Below are 16,759 nucleotides of genomic sequence, written 5' to 3'. Positions count from 1 at the left end.
CATAAACTAGACTTCTGTGGCTATATCCAAAGTGAATATGTTTCATGAAAAGCAGGGTTGGTAGAAATGGTATCTGTCACTCCATCTATAATATATATATATATATATATATATATATATATATATATATATATATATATATATATATATATATATATATATATATATATATATATATATATATATATATATCAATGTAACTATCATTGCGATTTCACCAAAAGAACACGAGTCAGTGCAAAAAGACCAATCACGTTTGCTACATTGTGAATTTTTCATCAAAATTTGGTGGTCCGATGGTCTACGATCCAGTCTAGGCAATGTTATTATTTTACTGACGTAATAAACGTTGTACGTCACGTGACGCTCTGTCTGTTTTGATGACAAATTTGGATGTAATCAGATCGCCCTCTATACAGTAGAGAAATGGCGTCTGATTTGCACCTCTGGGTGAAAAACTTGTTTTCATACAAGTTTTTCAAAAAGAAATGAGGTAAGTTGTTCTTTCAAACGTTATAAGCATAGATAAAAGAAATCTACTTGATTTGCGATGTGAAACATTTCTGATGTTATCTATCCTTAGGTTAAAAAATGTTGAAAAGTAAATCAGATGCATATGAATTTTCATTGTTAACAGCATTAGTAATGAGTTAATAATGTATTATGGACGCTCTAATGGTAATCCGTTAAAAGAAACGTTATAATTGATGCCTGCGTATACGATGTCGATAGTATCAGGCCTTGTATAGAAATTGTCCCGGACCAGGAATTAACATTAATTAACAGGACGAATATTATATTTATATGAACGGCCAAAGTAGTGAGAAAAAACAATAATGACAAAATAAATATGAAACCCATGTTTTACGTTTACAAGACAAAGTGAGTTATAGCCCCCCCCCCCCCCAATTATTTTATTTTAATTGACTGTAAATTCCTGTTATTTTGACCTCCATATAAATACCACATGGCTTGTGAAATCAGTCTATATCAGTATTTTCGGTACTTTTCGGGGGCCAGATTTTTTATCCTTCAAATAATCAAGCTTTGGGATGATTTTAAGCTAGACTGTCTGTGTAAGGTATTAAAAGCATCAGATGATTAAGAGCCTTATCGTGAAGTCGGTGTAGTCGTGTGATTTATCTTCCTTTCAAGCACGTTTCGCCTATATTTATTTCTTGTTTGGAGGTCAAAAGTAACGCGTGATCCGTAAGAAGAGAAGCAGGGATAACATTTAGGTTGCAGCAGTAGTGTAAACAATGATTCAATAGACGCGTTTTAAAGCATCATTAAAATTAAGCTCCAAGTGTCATGGTATGATTTCTTTGCGAAGTCTAACTGTATTCAAAGTTTTGGAAATGTTGGTTACATTTGATGTGCTCCAATGTAATTATAGACCGCTCCGGTGGCCTAGTGGATAGAGCGTCCGACTCAGAAGCGGGAGGTCGTGGGTTCGAACCCCGGCCGAGTCATACCAAAGACTTACAAAAATGGTACTAATAGCTACCTCGCTAGGCGCTCGGCATTAAGAGGTTAGTGTTAGGACTAGTCGTGCTGGTGTCAGGATGATGTGATGATGCCCCAGTGCTAGACATATCTATAAACTGCCACACTGCAGACATCGTAGCGATATGACTGAATTTTATTTTAAAGCTACGTTAAAAGTCGTAATCACACACCAATGTCATTATAACTATATGATAAAAGCAGAATTTATAATAACTAGCAGCTGTGTGACATTTTTTTAATTCTTGCACTGAGAACAAGATACAAGAACGTGTGTAATGTGGTCATAATGGAAGATAGAGAAGTTGTGGGGTTCGGGGAGGAGAGAGACCAGATAAGTGTGCTGTCCAATAAATACAGACGACTAATAGAACTGTGAATTACACCGGCAGATTCGTCAAAGATTTATTTATTTATAGCTGTCGTTCAGTAACCCTAAGATCTTTACAGCATGTTTACATATTTAAATGTTAACGTCCAAGTGATCTGTAATTTGATTGATCAGACATAATAACAATTGAGCCACCATTTTTAATTTTTATTTTAAAAAAATGTTTAAAGGAACAAAGGGAAATTTTCAAAAAATTTGAACAGCTACGGCATATAGTTTTAATCTTTCCATGGAGATTAGAATAGAAAAGATCGCAAATGTCTTTGACTATATGACCTACCAATCAAATGTCTTTGACTATATGACCTACCAATCAAATGTCTTTGACTATATGATCTACCAATCAGATGTCTTTGACTATATGACATACCAATCAGATGTCTTTGACTATATGACCTACCAATCAAATGTGTTTGACTATATGACCTACCAATCAGATCATCGTGATCTTGTCCGTCCGTCCGTCCGTAGTATATTTTTGTAAGCTTGTCTACACCATTACCAAAACATTTAATACATATCATAGCCCCATAAAATTTAGCAGATATGTATTAATTTATACGTAGATGACCTAATTAGATTTACCCCTAATTAGATATATGTGGAATTTAAATGATGTTTACGGGTTTTGTCAAATTATCAGACTTTCTGAACTTTGACGCTTGTGTCTACAATGGGATTAAAAATGTTCTTCAAAATACAAACTGATTGTCGGGTAGAAAACGAAAATGGATTCATCAGTGCATAACACTCCTTTTGAAAAATCCTGAGTATTATCCTATCAGACTAGGACAGAAAACGTTGAAAATTCAAAAATTATTTACTCATATGTCCTACCGATAGGGCGCACTTTACATGCTTATATTTTCATGAAAACAATCGACTAATTTGTGCTTAATTGTGCATAAGCACCACGTCATAAAAATCTAAACTTTTTTCTTGCACATGATAGATGCTACTACTGAGTGTTCACCAATCAGAAATGATGCTACTGCGTATGCACCAATCAGAAATGATGCTACTGAGTATGCGCCAATCATAAATGATGATACTGAGTATGCATCAGTCAGAAATGTTACTACAAAGTGTGCATCAATCAGAAATGCAGCACGGTGGTTAGGGAAGATAATCGATGGGCAAACCCTGTCAAAGTTCAATCTGACCGATGATACAAATCAGATTAAAACAAAAGATAGCAGACAAATGTGGGTTATTCCGAAATTAAAGTCAACAGACGTTATTAACTCCAGACTGCCGATGGGTATTGGGAAAGAACATCACGAGTTCGCAATATACCTAATTAGTACAGTCTACGATTTTCTTCACAATTGATTTTGAGACGTGCACAATTAAAAGATGAATTGAAATACACTAAAAAGGTTGTATACCAAACCCTACGTGCAAATGGTAATCCGATATGCATAAATCAAAAATACATAAATATAAAAACCGTACTACCTTTTGTTGAATTAATAACATCTGCCATTCTGAATTTTAAAAAAAAGCAGAAAATGTACACATTATACGGACTGTGAGGTTCTATGTGACTCCCTGTTATGCGTTGGGGTGGGGTGCTCCCAATATTTATTTGAATTACTGTGGAATTCCCACCCTGGCTCGTTTTGTAGGAAGTGAAATTAGTGATAGAGAGAGGTAAAGCTCCGAGCCCCCCAGTCAGCAATACCGACAATTAAATTATTAAGAACACAAGGGTGAAATCCAAAAGAATAACAATGTAATACAAATTAAATGATATTAATTTCTCAACCAATCTGCTTCCTCTCGACCATGTGACAACCTATTTCATCACGTGATTTTAGTGTGAGATGGCTTTCCCCTGTACTTGGTTTCTACTCATCTGTGCTTACTACGCCATTTGCTTTCCTCCTTCCGGCGTTCTCCGATTCTTCCTGTCCTCTTCCCCTTTTGTCTTCTTTTCTCCTCCTCCTTTCTTTCTCTCTTTCTCCTTCAACGAGGCTTGTTCCCCGCCCACTTCTATTCTCTATTTCTCCTTCAACGAAGCTTGTTCTCCGCCTACTTCTATCCTGTCTCTCTGAGACTCGGGACTTGACTACTCTGTCCCCAAAAGCTTCCTACGAAAAACACAAGGACGTTAGCATTTGTGTTAGCCATCTCGCTCACACTAAATCAATAATCAATCAATCATCAGATCAAGGTTATCTACATCTTTGGTCACGCATTCGTGCACATCGAAAAACACACACGTTCTTATAGAAACAACGTTGCAATAAGAGCGGTGTCCTACTTATCATACAGAAATCACTCAGTTGCGTCACATCAATATATATATATATATATATATATATATATATATATATATATATATATATATATATATATATATATATATATATATTCTTAATCTCATTATTCTCAATAATATCACAATAATCCGACGCATTTCTGTACATTACACTCCCACAAGTGTACACAAATATTCAAATATTCATATTATTTAAATTTACACACTGCAACTATTTCCAAAGTTACAATTTAATTCAACAATTGCAAAATCTAGGCTATCACATGAATAAATACACTAGTTTACTACGAAGTAACTAAATAGCGTATTACAATATCAATTCTGACGAGCGAGCAATCTACATAATCATAGCTCATTTCTCAAGTACGCATGTTAATTAAACAATACAAGGGTAATTCTACGTTCTAACGATTCTAGTAAGTAAATATACATACTGCACTTAATTACAATTACAATGCCGTAACATTCTGCAACAATCGAGCAAATAACTCGCTGACCTTTACGAAGCTTTCTGTCCTTAGAATGTACTAAGAGTTTTCCCGCCAAATCACGAGTGGCTCCCTCGGAGTGAGTATATTCTGCTTTACCAGTACGACGGCTTACAAATCACTAATTCGTTATCAGTCCGAATGACTGTTAAGTTCTGGTTCGAATTGATGGCCCCACCCTTCTTCAGTTCTGATTGGATATCAATTCTACCCCCAGTCGGTCCATATTAACAGACGAGCCTCAGGCCATCTGTCAAAGCGGAGAGATTTACAATAGCATCGAGGGTCCTTTGTTCTTAGAACAAAGCTTCTAACATCTATATGCGTGTGTTAACACCTAAGGGGGGGGGGTCTTGTACAAACAAAATCGCCATAACAGTGCAGGGTCGACATACTCATTGCGCTAACCCATTCCTTTGTTCCTGACTTACGTAATCGCGGGCAGGCAAACGTGACACGGACTAAAGCATGAACACGATGACATATGAACGTTTGGACCGGAATGAGACAATGAGCGATATTAGTAAGAAAAGAAGCTCCCATTTATTTTGTAATTTAATTTAAAAGCTATTTATTTTATTGAAAATGCACAACAGGTTCTTCCCTAATTCGCTTCTGATAGGGTAAGGCGTTTTGTGCGATACAATTTTCAGTGGTTGAGGAAACCAAAGAATCTGCTAATGTAACCCTTTCTCTGACAGAGAATACTCGTGCATACCGACTGCAAATGTTCGTGCATATCGACTCAGAATGCTCGTGCATACCGAAAATGAAAATGTTATTGCATACCAACTGAGAATGCTCGTGCATACTGAATGAGAATGTTCGTGCATACCGACTGCGAATGTTCGTGCATTCCGACTCAGAATATTTGTGCCTACTGACTGCGAATGTTCGTCTATATCAAGTGAGAATGTTGACCGACTGAGAATGCGAGTGTATATCAAAGTAGTATTCTCAAATGAATTCAGATAAAATAACAAATATAATTAATTAAAACTGAATTCAGATAAAATAACAAATATAATTAATTAAAACTCCATGGCTGTCTTAAGCAACTTTAAAGCTGTTCAGTTGTGGAATTTATTGTCATGGTGCCCTTTCCCTTATTTAAGTGACAATGTTCCTACTTAAATTAGTTCCCTGCTCTTACGTGATTTTTAAATCACTATCGGAGTTTGTCCTTTTCACAAAAAAATTCTCTCAGATCTTTACGTCCCTGTCCCACTCGCTCTCTGATAGTCCCAGCTGATATTCTCCTACGCGCCCAACGATATATCAACCTTACACTTAGATCTCTCCAACGCACTCTGTGATTTCTACAGCTCACCCCATGGTTTGCCTTGTTCGCATAATGATAGTTCCAATAATGTCGTAGGATTCCTCCAGATCATATGTAAACCATTCAGATCGCTCTATAGTCTTCAGTTCATCACGTGATCTGTCCAGCTTACCCTTGATTTCGATTACATTTTCTCATCCATTTTCAACGATTTGGAGTTCCAAATCGCAATCAATTCATGTATATTTTCGTGACATGTGACACGGGGGACATAAATACGCCTGTTAATCAACAAATAATAATATTTTGCATAATTGTAACGGCGCTAAGGAAGCCGCAGTGGCTCAACGGTTGGTAAATCAATTGTAATCGTGACCAGAAAGATTTTGTTCGATTCCCACAATCAAGATTGTCAGATCGACGTATGTGGTGTCTCCTTCCATTTGAATCTACTAGCCTCGACATTATATTACCTTCAAAGTGTTGCTGTGCGTTAAAACGTTTAATAATTTAACCCATCTCTCTCTCTCTCACACACGCACACACACACGCTAGCTCTCTGTATGCTTTTGAAAATGCAAGTCCGTGACCGGATTTCTCCAAACTATGAGTCCAGTATATACAGCAAAAACAAGCAAGGAAACAAAAAAGAAAAAAAAAAAGAACACTGAAGGTCGAGGACCAGAACTTCAGGGTCGTGAATGCATGTACTTCCACCATCGATAGCTCTATAAATAATCAGCCAATAACTGGATGGCAAAAATAAAACAAAGAATAAAAACAAATAAAAGATTTGTTTGCTTTATTTTTGCCTAGATGCTATGTATAGTGTTTCTTTGGCGACATAGAAATTAAATGCACAGAAGAAAAAAATATTTATTTTAACAACTGATAATGCTTATGTACGAATGTCAGCAGGAGCTTGGTTGTAACTTGTTGACAATTTTTGTCTTACCTAATAGTTTTCCTCAGTTTTCTTTTTATTGAGCTCCTAATTAATTCCCATGAATCCCAACAAATATAACATTATAAATTAGTCATACATTTCATGTCATTAGTCATGCCTGTCATTCCCTAAGTCGTGCCACTCATTAAATTAGTCATACATTTCATGTCATTAGTCATGCCTATCATTCCCTAAGTCGTACCACTCATTTAATTAGTCACACATTTCATGTCATGAGTCATGGATCTTGTGGAAAGGGTACTGATGCATACAATTTAGTAACTTAATGATCCACGTCCCAAAGAAGTGACCATGTATGAATGACGTCTTACAACATAAAATTCGGTGTATTTTGGCGATAGTCTTGACATCGCCACGACACCGCTGACGTTACGTTTAGTCGTCATGACATTTACTAGAAATTAAACCCAAACGTGAAGACTTTTCTTTAAGAAGCGCTGCTTTGCACTGAATGACGTAAAGGAATAGAACATATTGTAAACAGAGGTCAAATTAAAATAAATCTCAAAAGTAAACGAGACGCCACTTTACATATACAATAACGCTCGATAGTTGGCCAACATCCACATGTACGGCTGTAAATCGCGAACGTATTTCTTATCATTACAATAATAGGAAACCTGTCATACAAACAAATCAGCAGATCTGAATGTTGTTTTTGAAACCTTTGAAGACTGAAGAAGCCTTTAACTTGCTACTGTCAAATCCATAGTAAGACCACAAGTAAATCTTGACACGTCCTCCATGTTGTTGCTTATAGTCCTAGTAGGGTAACGAGCGCAAAATATCGTTACATTCGTGATCAGAGGATGTATAATGTTGTTACTAATTATCTTATTCCTGTAAATTATTGCTAAGATCTGAAAGAGTGTGCAAAGGCCTTCTTTGAAACAGTCAAAATGTTTGTAGTACTAGGGCCTTCTTTGAAACAGTCTAAATGTTGTGTAAATAGTAAAGCCTTCTTTGGAACAGTATAAATGTTATGTATGTAATAATGACTTCTTTGAATCAGTATAAATGTTGTGTACACACTTAGGCCTTCTGTTAAACAGTCTAAATGTTGTGTACACACTAAGGCCTTCTTTGAAACAGTTTAAATGTTGCGTACGTACTAAGGCTTTCTTTGAAACAGTCTAAATGTTGTGTACGTACTAAGGCCTTCTTTGAAACAGTCTAAATGTAGTGTACGTACTAAGGCCTTCTTTGAAACAGTCTAAACGTTGTGTACGTACTAAGGCCTTCTTTGAAACAGTCTAAATGTTGGGTACGTACTAAGGTCTTCTTTGAAACAGTCTAAACCTTGTGTACATACTAAGGCCTTCTTTGAAACAGTCTAAATGTTGCGTACGTACTAAGGCCTTCTTTGAAACAGTCTAAATGCAGTGTACATACTAAGGCCTTCTTTGAAACAGTCTAAATGTATATACGCATAGGACCATCGTTGAAACAATCAAAATGTTATGTACATGCTAAAGACTTCTTTTTAACATTCTAAACGTTATGTGCGTACTAAGATTTTCTTTGAAACAACTTAATCTTTTGTATGTAACAAGGCCTTCTTTTAAACAGTCTAACTGTTATGTACGTACTGACGCCTATCTAAAACAATCTAATTTTGATGTATGTTTTGTTACGACTCTATGGTCATAAGCTAATTAAATCAATATGTTTTGTAAAATTTAACAAATAATTTAATTATCAAAGTTATAAATGAAAAGGTGAGAGGAACTTACAGTATTGTGAAGTGAATCCCAAAAAATCCAGAAAAGTTATATCAAAATTCAAAAGAATGAAAAGTTCCGTATGAATTTCAGAACCGGAAATGTACTGGTCCGCCAAGAATCGTGACGTTGTCAAAACGGCGTTATCCAGAACTCCTTTGAATAATTCACAATAGTTCCAGAATAATATTATAGTCCACGCCCCCCCCCCCCAAAAATAACACTTCTATTTCTACTGAATAGTCCAAACAAATTGTTTTCCTCTCAAATAATATAAAAGTACAACATAAAACACCGCTGCAGACTTGATGTTACAACAGGAACACAAGAAATAAGAATGACTTCAAAACAAAAATTAATCATGTTGCTCAGTTCTCTCCTTATATACAGCTTTACTGCTTTATTACGAATATACGTCGCAATATACCCCACCTGACAGATCGTACTACTTAATTTAATATTTCAAAATACATATTCATGTGACCTAACTGATCCAATAGGATTTAACTTAATTCTTCTAAGATGCCACCTGATCGGTCTGTCCAATGGGAGTAAAGTCGAATTCCGTAAACATATTTGCTAATAGTCCTTTTATTGTTAATTCTCGAAACGTACGTGAGTACCTTTTTTTTATAGAAACTATGCAATTTTATGCTCTTTTACATCTTAAAGCAGAGCCTACGCACATACGCATTTTCAACTACAAATAAACGCTACAATTTACAGCCATGGATGAAAATTACAAATATTAGATAAAATCATGTACACACACATGTTATGTCATCGTTCACAACGGCATTGATGTTAACGTCATGCTGTCTTTATAAGGAAAAAAACGGAAAATCGAGAAGAAAACACTGACCTGAGACGTACGACCACGTCATCTAATTATTGAAACCAGGGAACGAACTCTGCACCTCATGCTTCGTATATCTGCATGTTAACTTACGAATTGTATTTTTCCCTGTTCTATCTTCCTATATATTGTGCAAAAATGTTAGAAGAGCATATATTTCGTTGTTGCAGCAAATATAAATTTAATTTTGACTAGTCAAAAGTAAGAGGGGTATATATTTCATTTTTGCAGCAAATGTAAACCTAATTTTGATTGGTCAGCAAGGCCTTGTCCCTAATATTCATATGAAGCAGAAACGAACACAGCAGCAGACTTAATTTACTAAACAGCATGGTACAAAATGGCTAAATAAATGTTTAAAAGGAATTATACAGATAGGTCCTATGGTGGACTGCACCGAACTTGAAAATATACCAGCAAATACACAATATAAAACCACTTCCATGGCTTAGCTCTTCATTTCAATTGTAACAATCTAAACGGCATTGACAATGTTAAGTCACAAACAAAAATATAATTCCTATTTTAGGTATTTCCCGGTATCGTTTGAGTGCTGTGTAATAATAAACATTACAAATTCTTTAAACATTAGTGTTTGCATTGCTGACTGACATTTCCCGGCGACATGAATGTCTTCTGGTCTGATTGTAGTCTCATTTGAATTCCTAAGATCTTACAAAGAATGCATGATTAGAGCAAAGGAAAGAAAAAAATCTCCTCGAAGCATTGTTTGATAATACATGCGAAAGTAAATATAACCGTTGTCTGGTATTGCATAAGAATGTAAATAGTTCTGGGCACAACCCAATCCTAGTGATTAAATCAATCTTCATGCACGCTAACGTCTGAAAAGTGATGCCTTATGATCGCACACCACCATTAGATCTATATTTTTATTATTGAATAGTGTTTCATCCTTTACACATTTATATAGCGATAAAGAAAGAATCTCCCCACTACAAATTTATAAACAGAAGGGAGTGTGTAATGTACGATTAAGTTACAGATACTTAGAAACCACATAACAGATAAACATTTAAAAATTGATAATTGTTACATGTGGGCTACAACAGGCGTGACGCCGTTTCCGGTAGGTGAAAATGTTTGGTTTACTCGCGTCTTATCCTTCTTATTGTCTTACACTTTTTTAATTTCGTCATCGTAGAATTTTCTTAAAATGAATTTTGGAAAATCATTGGAATACATTTCAACATGTTATTTGGCATAAATATTTAGTTTCAAAACAAATTTAGTAGGCTAGAAGATTTTCTTCGCTACCAAAAGTCAAGGGCTTTTAACGATTTTTTAATAAAAACAAAACCCTGAGCCAATCACCTACTGGCATGAGTCATGTAGCGGTATTTGATTGGTTGACTGCCAGTGATGTCACTGCAGAACTGTTAACACTGTCGAAGAGGATATTGTGATGAATTGGTGGAACATTCTCTGGGGTTGTTTTTTTTTTTTTTTTTTTTTTTTTTATCACAAGCCATTACAATAAAACCTGCGGTGAGGTCCCCCCTCCCCAAACAAAAATATGTCCCAGTTTTCTGCACTTACCTGTACCCAAAATATTTACAGAGATAAAGTAAGCGTCTTATTTTCCAGCCGTTTGCGTATAAATTTGTGGCAGATTTTTGTCTCCTACTACCACATCTTGTTTTTAATACAGGGTTTTAAAAATATTTTAGTGCAGCCTACGCGATGCAACGACATCGTGTATGCATTTATATTTAAAGAGATTAAAAAGCAGCAATGAGTATTATAAATATATGTAAACTTGACCTCTGCTCCGTTGTATTGACTGAGAGAAATTTACCGGTTATAACACTCATCAGTGCCGTAGTAAGGTCTCGCTGTAAATCCACCTGCCGTCTACCTGTCCGTGATATCTATCCACCATGAACTACAGGGGATTAGGACAATATTTCCTGTTACCTGTAGTAATGCAAGCAGTAGAGATGTACACTAAGTAACGGATAAGTGTTCTTGTTTAATGAGATGATATCGAAGGACAAAACTGATACGTTCAAATGCTTCAGATTATATGCCGAATCGTCACACATCAGGTAAGTGTATCTTCTTCAATGGTGATCTCTCTCTCTCTCTCTCTCTCTCTCTCTCTCTCTCTCTCTCTCTCTCCGGTCTCGCTTATCATCTCTATTAACGTAACGAATCCCCCTCCATCATCTCTATTAACATAATATCCCCCATTAAGCTATTATCTGGGAAATATAAGTTGGCATGTTGTCAATAATACGGGATAGATGAGGATAGTACGGCATGGTCCTGTTTTGCCGGCAAGGTGAAATATTAGGTAAGACAAATTACTAACTTATGTCTATATATTAGGCATACAATCAAATAGAGTCCGTTTCTTTTTTTTATAAAAAAAACAAAAAAACTTTTCATAAGTATTCCTAAGTGTTTAAAATATAAGGTTATTTACATCTGCTCTGTTACAATTCAAAGTGTATTATTTTAAAAACAAATAGAGTTGTTATTACTGAATGATGAGGAGAGAAAAAAACTCTCTCTCTCTCTCTCTCACCTAGTTTTAAAATGTTTTTCAAGGTTTTTAAATGTGAGATCAATGTTGTTCTGTTAATTATTACAGTAATTTGTCACTTAAAATCGACAAATATTTGCCTTTCGTGAGTTCAATCCATGATTTGAATGCTTTTGTATAGCCACTGTGCCACTATTGACAAAATAGACGGTACTCGAGTTTCTCCTAGTGTTTATTCACCTCTTTACTTGTACAGGTAAAGTTACAATTTTAATATTACCTGCACCTGTTTTAGGGTCAGCTCACCATAAAGAAGGGAATAAAACTTTCACAGTGCAAAGTGTATGCACCATAAACATATATACTCAATGCCTTATTGGCAACTTTTGTCTATCTTTTTTAAGAAAGGGGATTGTACACTTAATACAGTAACATATCATTCAGTATAGACATTGGGTTTTAACTGTTCGGAAATATGAATGAACAATATTTGGTGAAAATAAATGGCGGATTCTTTATAATTTTATGTTTGTAGCATGATATAACTGAACAAGTGAATCGCTACTATCTATAGTCCTCCAGGCGAAGCAAAATTCATACGAACAAGCTTTTGTGGAACTTTTGTCTCACTTGTTACGGTCGTCTTTATTCGTCTGAGCAGGTGAGACAGGAAAATCAGGATTATACCTAGGTGTCGGCTTAATTCAGAAACTGATAAGAGACACATGTCCTTTTTACTTGAACACATACTCTTAACGTTGATGACGCCAAAGCCGTCGCCGCTTGAAACATTTATACATTTCCTGTCAGTCACAGGTGTACTGAAGCCTACTAAGGTCATATAAAACAAATAATAATGAACACTCGAAATGGTGAGTATGAACGCCAGGAAAAGATGAGGAGTAATATACACGAATTTCGCGACAAAATACCATCGATAATTCGAGATAAATAATGAACTTTCGGGGGTGGGGGGCTTAATTTATAGTTTTAGCTTTGACCCTTTTAGGCCTCCATACTGACGTTACAAAGACAATTTTTAAAAATCACAGGACAATGTGTTTTTATGTTTGAAAGTGACAAGCAAAATGATAGTGTCCGTTTTACGGACTAACATTTTACGTACACCTTGATCACGGTACCATTTAGAACTATCTTGCATGTAATATCAACGAAAAGTTACGATATTAAAATGTGTCAAGGTATACTAGTACTTTAGTTTATATAGCAAAGATGTGGGTAATTGGCTAATTTCATCTGGGTTATATCTATTTCTTCCATTCCATTCCATGGACGGGACAATTTCATGTAATTACTTTGCTTTCGTTCTTTCTTTTTACTAACAAACCATGCCATCTGTGTAATTGTTATATTGTTATAGTGACAAAACTTGAACTCGAAAGCATATTTTCTGGCCTTTGAAGCGCTTCACGAGCACTCAACGTAAACGTGATATCCCTTTCTCTTCCACAATTAAGGCATCTTGTAATCTCTACCGTAACATCATTTACACAGACATAAACCATAATATCTTACATCCGTTGACATATGTTATATCAGTGTTCAGAAGAAAGAAAAAAAAAGGATATCGCGTAAATATTTCGGATTTGAAGTTTCATATTACATGACTAATATTCAACGTGATTTTACGCTGTTCCCAAAATGAAGCAACCAAACAGAAGCTACTGTCTGGGTGGATTTTTTATTGTTTTGCTTTTAAAAAATCAATTTCAGTTTTCAGATAAACTCAGTCTTTTGTTTGTTTTTTTTTGGGGGGGGGGGGCGGGGTGAGGGTTGGAGGGGAGAGTATCCATATTTCTCGAGGACCATCCGAAATAGCCGTCGCTTTGATCAACGTTTTGCTGATCATAAATACTGCGTTCAAAAGTGTGTGTGATTTGGATTTTTAACGTAGCTTTAACAATTTTTCAGTCATATCGCTGGGTATGTGAGAAAGCTTGCCAGTAGCTTCTCGTGGGTCGGTGGTTCTTTCCGGGGTTTTCCCAGGTTCTTCCTCCACCACTAATACTGACCGCCTTGTATAGCCTATCTTGGGGTGAAAAATGGCGTTAAACCCTACAACAACAACAACAATAACAATCAGTCATATCGCTACGATATCTGCAGTGTGGCAGTTTATAGTGATGTCTAACACTGGGACTTTATGCCGCATACATGTAGCATGATGTCCTACCTAGTCACATTATCCTGACACCAGGCCGACCAGTCTTAACACTAACCCCCTAATGCTGAGCGCCAAGCGAGGCAGCTGTTAGTACCATTTTTATAAGTCTTTGGTATGACTCGGCTGGGAGTCGAACCCACGACCTCCCGCATCTTAGGCGGACGCTCTGATCACTGCGTCCAAAAGAAAAGATTAACAAATTTTTCAAACATTTGAATTTAAATGTTGTGGCGTCAGACAATACCCTCCCCCCCCCCCCATAACAGACACAACATCACCGAACGATGAAGACGAAAAGCGTGTCTATGGATTAATGTAACTGTTTTAACTGAATGGTGTTCGGATTTGTTTTCGTTCCTCTTCATTCTTTCAAAAGACAAAAAGATAATCTGGGCGTCTCTCTTGAACAAAATAAACAAAACTGCCTATTAAAAAGAATGACAATTCTCCATGGTTATGTCTACCGTGATTCAAATTTATCCATGTTACACCCGGTTTAGTGATTTTTACTCTATTGGCTCAGATTATAACATCTTGCCCACAAGCCCCTTTCCAACGACATGCAAAAAATTATACTATATACTTTCTACTGCTTCTCTTAAAAATATTACCGTTGATTCTCTGACTTTTATGACTTTGATACTTATTATGGTATATGATTATTCATATTATTTGGGGTAGTACTGATTGTACTGTATGGTTTTCATATCTCACTTTGTGTGGGAGGAGGGGGATATACTATATACGGCATCATGTTATCGCGTACAAATATTTTCCCGAAAGTATCGCTATATCGTTGCAACTCTCTCTAAAGCCCGAGTTATTCGATCGATATTAATTTCACATGATCGACAACTGAAGAATAGGTCAATATTGAACATTGCAATGTCAAATGACAGGTTTTCATGTTATTAAAATACAATTAACGACCTGCGAATACTATTCCATTGAATTTGAGAATCCTAACTTCACTTGAAAGTAGGTAAAAGTTTCCACAGAAAGCGGAATCTTTTGTAATAAATATATATACATAAATATATTGCACTTGACGTAATTACAGACCTGAGTGACACGTAAGAAATAGTTCGTTTCCATTATAATTCTAAAGGTATTTCAGTGTTGATTTTCCCACCTGAGGTATTTGTATTGAAAAAATGTTTGTTACCTGTAATTTGATATTTTGGAGACGGACATAGTTATCTAAAGATTTAGACACGGCAATCTGTTGGAGATAAAACTATCAACCTGAGAACTTGAACTTGGAGAAAAAAAAAACCTATATGATCCAATTTTTACCCGCTATCTTTAAGTTTCATCCCGAATGCATGTATGCGCTACCAGAACCCAGACCTTTTTAATTCCTTGCACTACTGTAAGATTAGGCATTTTAGAATGTTATAAGGCCTTAAAGAGCGTTATGTTCTGCTCGAAGTCCTTCTAAACACTGTTGGCCGTTCAACAATGACCGTTTCTGTTTTGAGTGGCACCGTACTCGGTAACGTAACAAGGCAAGGACAAGTAAATGAAGTTGTGGAGGTTGGAAAGGAGTAGGGTGTTGTCTTTGGGTCATAATTTGGAAGCAACTGAGAGTGCAAGGGACAGTTTTTATTCACAAATTTAATGTCTCATCTACCTGCCTCTTATATCTATATATAAGTGTGGTATATATACACAAGTGAGGTCAAGATAGCTTTAATAAAACAAAGCGTAAGAATATTATTCCCATAACCTGACAAATCAATGTCAGTTCTTATCAAAAGAACTCAACAGTTATACCTGCATCTTTCACGTCCGAAAATCATTTTTGAAAGCAAGCGATGCCTTCAGTACAAACGCAAGCCCATTCCCTGGATGATAATTATGAAAACCATTAAGTACTAAACAGCTTGATGTATTCAAAAGAGTTGCCATCGAGGCTGTCTTTAAGATATTCCACTTGCCTTGAACCCACATGTATATTGCAATGGGTGCCAAGCTCTTCTTCCTTGCCGACTAGCGGTATTTCATTATCTTCATAATGTTACTTAAATATATGAGGTATACATACCTCATATCATTTTCAAGAACAACACAAGCCCGAAACACCAAATTCTCAAATATATCCATGTCTTTAATTATTAAATAATAACTGAAAAAGGCACATTACAGCCTTAAGTTAAGACATTTGACAGTGGCCAATGTTCGAAACTATCCCCTGTCACCTGAGAACGTAGTCTTACCACCACATTTAAATCTTTTAAGGTTACCAGACGACATCAGGCTTGAGATAAACATCATATCCCAAAGGACTGCACGGACTGTGTAACATCCTTTTTTGTTTTTTGGTGATGTGTACATGATCGAGATGATATAGGGGTTGGTGCTTACATACAAAGCGATGGGTACGGTTTACCCGCGGTCCCCGTGCTCAAATCTCCGTAGAGTACGAATTAAAATTATCTAACCTGTGTGATAATTCCATTTATTCGTATTTATAAAAAATATGTTAGTATTATGAAGCAATCTCCTGTAGAACACAGGGACAGCACTTTCCGTTCGATTTGATACATACATTCCTATGTTGCGTGTTA

At 36.0% G+C, this 16,759-nt stretch overlaps 1 protein-coding gene across 2 annotated transcripts in view; it reads left to right on the top strand.

Annotated features, from left to right (window-relative positions):
• The first annotated feature begins 363 nt into the window (after positions 1 to 363).
• LOC149807300 (uncharacterized) overlaps positions 364 to 16,759 on the top strand; it is a 29,497-nt gene continuing 13,101 nt past the window's right edge. Inside the window, exon 1 of one of the 2 annotated variants that reach the window (XM_089964994.1) lies at positions 364 to 493. The gene's annotated coding sequence lies outside the window, so the exon portion shown is untranslated. Of the gene's footprint in view, positions 494 to 11,351; positions 11,565 to 16,759 lie in introns of those variants that run through there. The other variant, XM_089964970.1, reaches the window with a different exon arrangement.

Source organism: Sinohyriopsis cumingii, chromosome 1, assembly GCF_028554795.1.
Source record: "Sinohyriopsis cumingii isolate HCF-2022 chromosome 1, ASM2855479v2, whole genome shotgun sequence".
In the NCBI taxonomy this organism is placed as follows: domain Eukaryota; kingdom Metazoa; phylum Mollusca; class Bivalvia; order Unionida; family Unionidae; genus Sinohyriopsis; species Sinohyriopsis cumingii.
The sequence above is the reverse complement of the archived record's forward strand: the minus strand, read 5'-3'. Positions and strand labels throughout refer to the sequence as shown.